The sequence below is a fragment of the Equus caballus genome, chromosome 15, assembly GCF_041296265.1.
Source record: "Equus caballus isolate H_3958 breed thoroughbred chromosome 15, TB-T2T, whole genome shotgun sequence".
In the NCBI taxonomy this organism is placed as follows: domain Eukaryota; kingdom Metazoa; phylum Chordata; class Mammalia; order Perissodactyla; family Equidae; genus Equus; species Equus caballus.
The window spans coordinates 28,732,536-28,739,235 of NC_091698.1; the positions used below are offsets into that span (position 1 = coordinate 28,732,536).

Below are 6,700 nucleotides of genomic sequence, written 5' to 3' on the forward strand. Positions count from 1 at the left end.
ATTCGAATTATTGAGACCCAGAGGCACGTTCGCTGGGTTGCGGCAGAATCCAGCACTGTTGTTAAGACCATGGACTCTGGAACCCAGTAGAACCAGGTGCAAATCCCAACTTTCCAGCTGTGTGACTTCAGGCGAGTGACTCCATCTTTCTGTGCCCCTGTTTCCTGTCCTTATAGTGGGCGTTCCAGCAGACTTCCTGATAGAGCTGGTGTGGGCTCATCTCCATCAGCTTCAGTGCAGTGGCTGCTGCCCAGGACACTTGGTGGCTCTTAGTGGATGTGGTGGGTTTACAGCTGGAATAAAGGGTGAAGACTCTCGAGGAGACTGCTGGGAGTAAAATGGCGGGGTGAGCTGACCCAGGATTCTCTCCCCTCCAAAATACAACAAAAGATTGGAAGAACTGAATTTCAGAGAATAAACATAATGCCAGCTCGTTAGAGACCTACAATACCAAGAAGGCGGAGATCATAACCTTGCTTACACCCTCGGAGGTGCTGGAACGGTAGGAGAGAACATCGCTCCCTCCCCTAGAGTCTGCGATCGCTGCGGCTCGGGTCGGGAAGGAGCAGGGGAGGGGCCGCGCGACCGGGGGATCATCCAGGACTCCTGCCGCTGATTCAGTGGAGACCCACTGACGGGGGGAAAGCTTCCGTCCGCGGGGACCCTATAAATCAAGGGCCTTGGGAGACCAGAGAACAGAACTGATCTGAACCCAGACTGGCACGTGTAACAGCCCCTCCCCCCTAACAAAGCCAGTGGGCGCAGCCATCTTGGCCCAAGGCGGAGAGCTAACATGCCACTCTCGACCCCCATCTAGTGGCGACAGGCTGTAACTGCAACTGAATTCTACCACCATGAGAAAAAACCGCCCCTCTACCATCCAGCAATTTATAAAAGCCCCAGACCAGAAGGAAAACAATAAAAACACAGAATTAAGTCCTGAGGACTTGGAATTAGGTAAACTAAGTGATAATGAATTCAGAGCAGCTATAATCAAAAAACTCAATGAGGTAGACAGAAAGATAGAGAAACAAGCCGAGTTCTGGAGTTACTTCACAAAAGAGATTGAAATCATAAAGAAGAATCAAACAGAATTACTTGAGATGAAAAACACAATGGACCAGATAAAACAGAATATGGATTCCCTGAATGCCCGTGTAGAAAACCTAGAGGAGCAAATCAGCATAATCGAGGACAGACAGGCTGAATGGCGCCAGACAGAGGAAGAAAGAGAACTAAGAATTAAAAAAAATGAGGAAAATCTCCGAGAGATAATGGATTCAATGAGGAGTAAGAACATAAGGATCATAGGAATTCCTGAGAATATGGAAAAGGAAAATGGAGCAGAAAGTGTGTTTAACGAAATTATTGAAGAGAACTTCCCAAATCTAGGGATCATTGGAGAAATGTGTGTAGAGGAGGGTTTTAGATCTCCTAGATTTGTCGATGTAAAAAGACCCACCACAAGGCACATAGTAGTAAAGATGGCAAATAGGAATGATAAGGAGAGAATACTCAGGGAAGTAAGAAAAAAAAAGAGAATAACCTATAAAGGAGCCCCTATCAGACTGTCAGCGGATTTCTCTACAGAAACCCTACAAGCTAGGAGAGAATGGAGTGATATATTCAAAGCTTTAAAGGATAAAAACCTTCAGCCAAGAATACTCTATCCAGCAAGAATTTCCTTCAGATATGAGGGAGAAATTAAATCTTTTCCAGACAAACAAAAGTTAAGGGAATTTGTAACTAAAAGCCCTCCATTACAAGAAATCCTCAAGAAGGCTCTCATACTTGAAAAAAGATAAAAGGGAGAAAGGGGACACAAGCCACAGACTAGGGAGACCGATGGATAGAACCAGAACAGGATAGCAAATATTCAACTATAGCATTAGGGTAAAAGTAAGGAAACTACCAAAACAAGGATGATCTTAGCACTCTAACTACAAATTAATAAGACGAGTTGGAATAAAAAATGAAAATAATTATTTAGGAGGGGAAGAGCAAAGGGTCTAAATCAGTATTGGTCGAGTAAGTAAGAGACCACCAGAGAATAGACTATATTATACACGAGATTCTAAATACAAACTTCAAGGTAGACACTAAAATAAAGTACAGAACAGAGTCACAAATCATAGATAAGGAAAAATCTAAGAAACCCAGCATAAGAAATTGCAGTATTAAATGGGTAGTCTAAAGCACACAGGAAAAGAAACACAGGAAAACAAGATAATGAGCGACAGATTGACAGCATTAAGTCCACATGCATCAATAATCACTCTCAATGTGAACGGATTGAACTCTCCAATAAAAAGACACAGAGTGGCAAAATGGATTAAAGAACAAGATCCAACAATTTGTTGCCTCCAGGAAACACACCTCAGCCCCAAGGACAAACACAGACTCAGGGTGAAGGGGTGGAGGACAATACTTCAAGCAAATAGCAAGGAAAAAAAGGCAGGTGTTGCAATTCTCATATCAGACCAAGTGGATTTCAAAATAAGACAGGTAAAGAGAGACACAGAGGGACAATATATAATGATCAAAGGGACCCTTCATCAAGAAGGGTGGAGACTCTCCCCTTGTGTGTGAGTCAGCTCAGGCTGCTGTAACAACACCATCGATTGGGGGCTTCACAGCAGACATTCATTTCTCACAGTTCTGGAGGCTGGGATGTCCAGGATCACGGTGCCCGCAGATTCTCTCCTTGGTGAGTGCTCTCTCCCTGGGTTGCAGATGGCTGCCTTGTCCCTCTGTCCTTACATGGTGGAGAGAGGGAGCTCTGGTCTCTCTTTTCTTCTCCTAAGAACACTAATCTCATCCTGGGGCCCCACTCTCATGACCTCATCTAAACCTAATCACCTCCCAAGGCCCCCCTCCAGCTACCAGCACAGTGGGGTGAGAGCTTCCCCATGTGAATCTGGGGGAACACAGTTCAGCCCATAGCACCTTGGCAGCTGCAGGCTCCACGGAGAATGAGTGTGGGGGGAGGGTACATGGCAGGGGGAGAATCATGCTAAGAAAAGTCTGGAAGAACAGAAAGTGGGAGCAGGAGCTTGCAGCAGGTATAAGGTTTGGGGGTGGGGGGAAGGGGCCGTCCTGAGCCAGGACGGGGGGCGGCCCAGGGGTGGGAATGCAGGCTGGGTGGATGCACCAAGGGGGGAGAGGTGGAGAGGATTCTGGGTGATAACTAGTGCCTGAGGCTCTCCTTTGTTAGCCACTAAGATGGGATGAGCACAGCACAGGAAAGACTCAGTGAGTCCCTAAGGACACCACAGGGAGGGACCACGAGTGCACCTGTTTCACAAGGAGGAGGCTGAGGCTTGGGGAGTGAAGTGAGTTGCCTCAGCTTCCAGGTGACAGAAGTGGACTTGAACTCATGCTCTGTGACCCAGCGCCCAGCAGGCCTCACAGCACCCACCAAGGGCCCGTTCCTTAGACCCCCTCTGTCCTCACCCCACAGCCACCACACCCTCCACTCCAGGTGCCAGGAGTTAGAATGGGCCTTCCCACATCCACTCCATCCTATGCTGTGGGAGCCTGCAGAGCCGCAGGGGCGGGGCCCAGGTCTCTCGTGGTCTGCTCATCAGTCCTGCTGTGGGCTCACTGAGGCCCAGACCTGCCAGTTGGCCTTGGACAGAGGATGAGAGGCACCCAGTGACCAGTGGCCTAGCCCAACATGGGCCACTGTTGGTCAGTCCTGTTCTGGCTGCAGAGTGATGGAAAGAAAGGTTAAGTTCCAAAGTCTCTTGCCAGCCAATAAACCCTGGAGCACGTTGGCAGTCCCACCCCTGTGTGTACACTGCCGCCTATGTACCCCCAGCTCCCGGCACATTGGTGGCGGTGAGGACAAGGGCTTCTGCACCTTTGGCTTTGCAGTGGGGAGATGAGATGATGGGGTCATCGTGATTTTCTTGAAGGCCTACGGCTAGACTCCATAATACCGTCATAGCTCCATCTCCTCTCTTTCCTCTAACGGATGGAGGTAAATTCTAAAGGAGGCGGTCCAGCAGGAGGCCAGTCACGCAGCGGTCAAGGGCTGCTCTGAGCCAGGCCCCACACACATCCCTGTCAACTCTAACAGCAGGACCACCCCCACTTTACAGATGAGGAAACTGAGGCTCAGGGACAAGGTAACAGCCCCAAGTGTCTTCATCACCATGCTGGCCACTGCAGCAACTGCCCAAGGCTTTGGAAACCCAGGATGGGGGCCAGGAGGAGGGTGGGCTCTGCATTCTGGAACTGACCTGGGACAAAGCAGGCTCCCCACATCCTTGGTGTGTGAGCTTAGGGAAGTCACTTGGCCTCTCTGAGCATCACTTTCTTTGTTTATAAGGATGGTTGTGAAGATCAGAGATCATGGGTAAAAGCCCTTAACACTTAATACACAGCCAATAACTGGCCACTCTCACCCTCTAATTCTCAGAAGGGACCTGGGACATGGCTCTAGCCAACAGGAGACCTGGCACACAGCTCCTGGCACCAACGACCTTGCCTAGAAGTCATGGGCTGCAAGGGACAGCCCCCAACAGCACCCAGCCCACCAGGGAGTGTTCTCTGGCCCTGGGACAGGCTGCCAGGGCCTCACCCTCCCAGGGGCTCCCTTCCTCCTGGGTGCGGAGCCCCCTGTGGCCCAGGGCTCAGGGCATTGGTCCCAGCACCTTGGCCTCACGGTGGTCAGCACTTCGACTTTCTCCTCAGGCCCTCAGGTCATTAGTGACCACAGCAGAGGGGACAGTCCCCTCTCCTCCAGCTTCCCCTGGTCTGGTTCAGTGAGTCACTGACTCTGACCTCCCCCACTGCCAGGCTGGCCCGTGACTGCCCTCAGCCTCACTGACTCCAAGTCAGAGGTGGGCGTCCTGCCTGGGACTGCACCCGGCCTCTCCAGGGCTGGGCAGCCCCCGGGGGACCTGTCCCCCAGTACACTCCAGGAGACTGGGGGCTTGTGGGGCTTTGTATAAACGGCACATCAGAGACACAGAGAGACAGAGGGACCCACAGCGGGTCTAAGCTCCTTAGCCTTGTGGAGCTGGGGCCCCTGAAATGCACGGAATCATGCAGTGTGTGGACAGTCAATCAGGCTGCTTCTGAGTGCAGGGAACAGAATCCCCAAACAAAGTCGCTTAAACTATAAGGAATCTACTGTTGGATCTCATGTACTGAAAAGCCCGGAGGCGTGCTGCCTGCAGGGTGGATTAATTCGGTAGCTCAACCCTAGTCAGGTCCTGGCTCAGCCTCTCAGTTATTTCCATGGCTTTTCCTCATCATCTCAGGGAGGCTGCTGCAGCTCCAAGCATCATATCTTCACACAGTAATATCCAAGGACGTGAAAAAGCCACCGTGCAGAGCACCCCTTTGTGTTGTGAGGCCTAAAACTAAGGCCCAAAGTCATGTGCCGCCTTGACGTCTGGTGAGACAGGAGGACTGACTGGTCTGACTGCGCCTTCCCCTCCCCGCTCTGCCCATGGATGAGGGCCCTGCCCAACCAGCCTCCTTATCAAGGGACCAGGCATGGCTCCTGTTTATCCCTGAGTGGCAGGTGTCTGCTCCCTGCCGGCCCATGGGATCATTCAAACAGGCCAATCCAGCCTCCTCTGGGGAACCGCCCCTGACCCCTGGTTGCTGGGAAGCCTGCTTCCCACAACCCCTGCCACTCTCCTCCTCCTGGTGCACTTGGCACACACAGGCTGGCCCACAGCTCCAGCTGCCTGGCCCCTGTCCCTGGGGCAAGCCCCTGTGTGGCCCTGCCTGGCAGCTGGCCCTGGTTTGGAGCTGTAAGTGACAAGGAGCCTGCCTTTCCTCTGAGGGTCTTTGTATTGTGTCCCCACCAGAGGAACCCTTAGATCTCATGGGACAATTGGTGCTGTGACAGGATGGCGTGGCTGTGACCTCTGGGTCCTAGATGGCCTCATGGGGGGACTGCTCTTGGTTTGTTAATTGGTTCAGTCCATGGAGAGGGGCTTGGCACAGAGCTTGCGTGTTGGCCCTGTTGCCCGCTGCTGTGTCTGCCAGTGCTCACCACTCTCTCCTGACCCCAATTTCCTCAGTGGGGGATATTGCACATGAAGTGCTAATTGTCCCAACTCAGGGACTGCATGCCAGCTCAGGGGAGGCCCACGTTAGGGCATTGCTTCTGTGTCATTTGTCTTTATTATTGTTTTGGGACAGAACCCTGGTGTGTCTCGGGTGATCCCTGTGGAAGAAGGCATTGGTTGGCCTCCCCTGTGGGAGAGAAATGGCACCCCGGTCTCACTGTGGATGTGGCTCAGGTAGGGGTTGTAACCTTCCTGTCTCCTTGCTGCTTACACCTGGCTGATGTCATCTCATACTTCCTGCCCCCAGGTCCTCAGGGGTATTGTGAGTTACACCCTCCCCCACCCCAACACCCACAGAAGTTACCCAGCTGCTTAAATACTGCAGGGCCCCTGCCAGTGTGCTTGGGCCTGAGTGAGGGCCCCCCATGTCCACGTGCAAAGGGCCTGAGACCTCAGACAGGGGTAACTGTGCTGTCCCAGGAGAGCCTGCTCTCTCTCCACAGAGCAAACCCGGATCCCTGGAAGGGGAGGCCAATGCCCCTCCTTTCCTTGTAACCTCCTAGAAGGCCGCACCATCTGTTCTCAGAGACAGAAACTAAACCAGGGCTCTAGGCTGCTGGAAGCCTCCCTTCCAAAGAAAATGACAGATACCTGGATATGGGGGAGGA

At 52.2% G+C, this 6,700-nt stretch overlaps 1 long non-coding RNA gene across 1 annotated transcript; it reads left to right on the forward strand.

Moving 5' to 3' along the window:
* The first annotated feature begins 5,654 nt into the window (after nt 1-5,654).
* On the forward strand, nt 5,655-6,380 carry LOC138917741 (uncharacterized). Its single transcript, XR_011426184.1, has 2 exons — nt 5,655-5,771; nt 6,166-6,380. It is a non-coding gene; the product is annotated as an uncharacterized lncRNA (long non-coding RNA).
* Nucleotides 6,381-6,700: the final 320 nt, after the last annotated feature.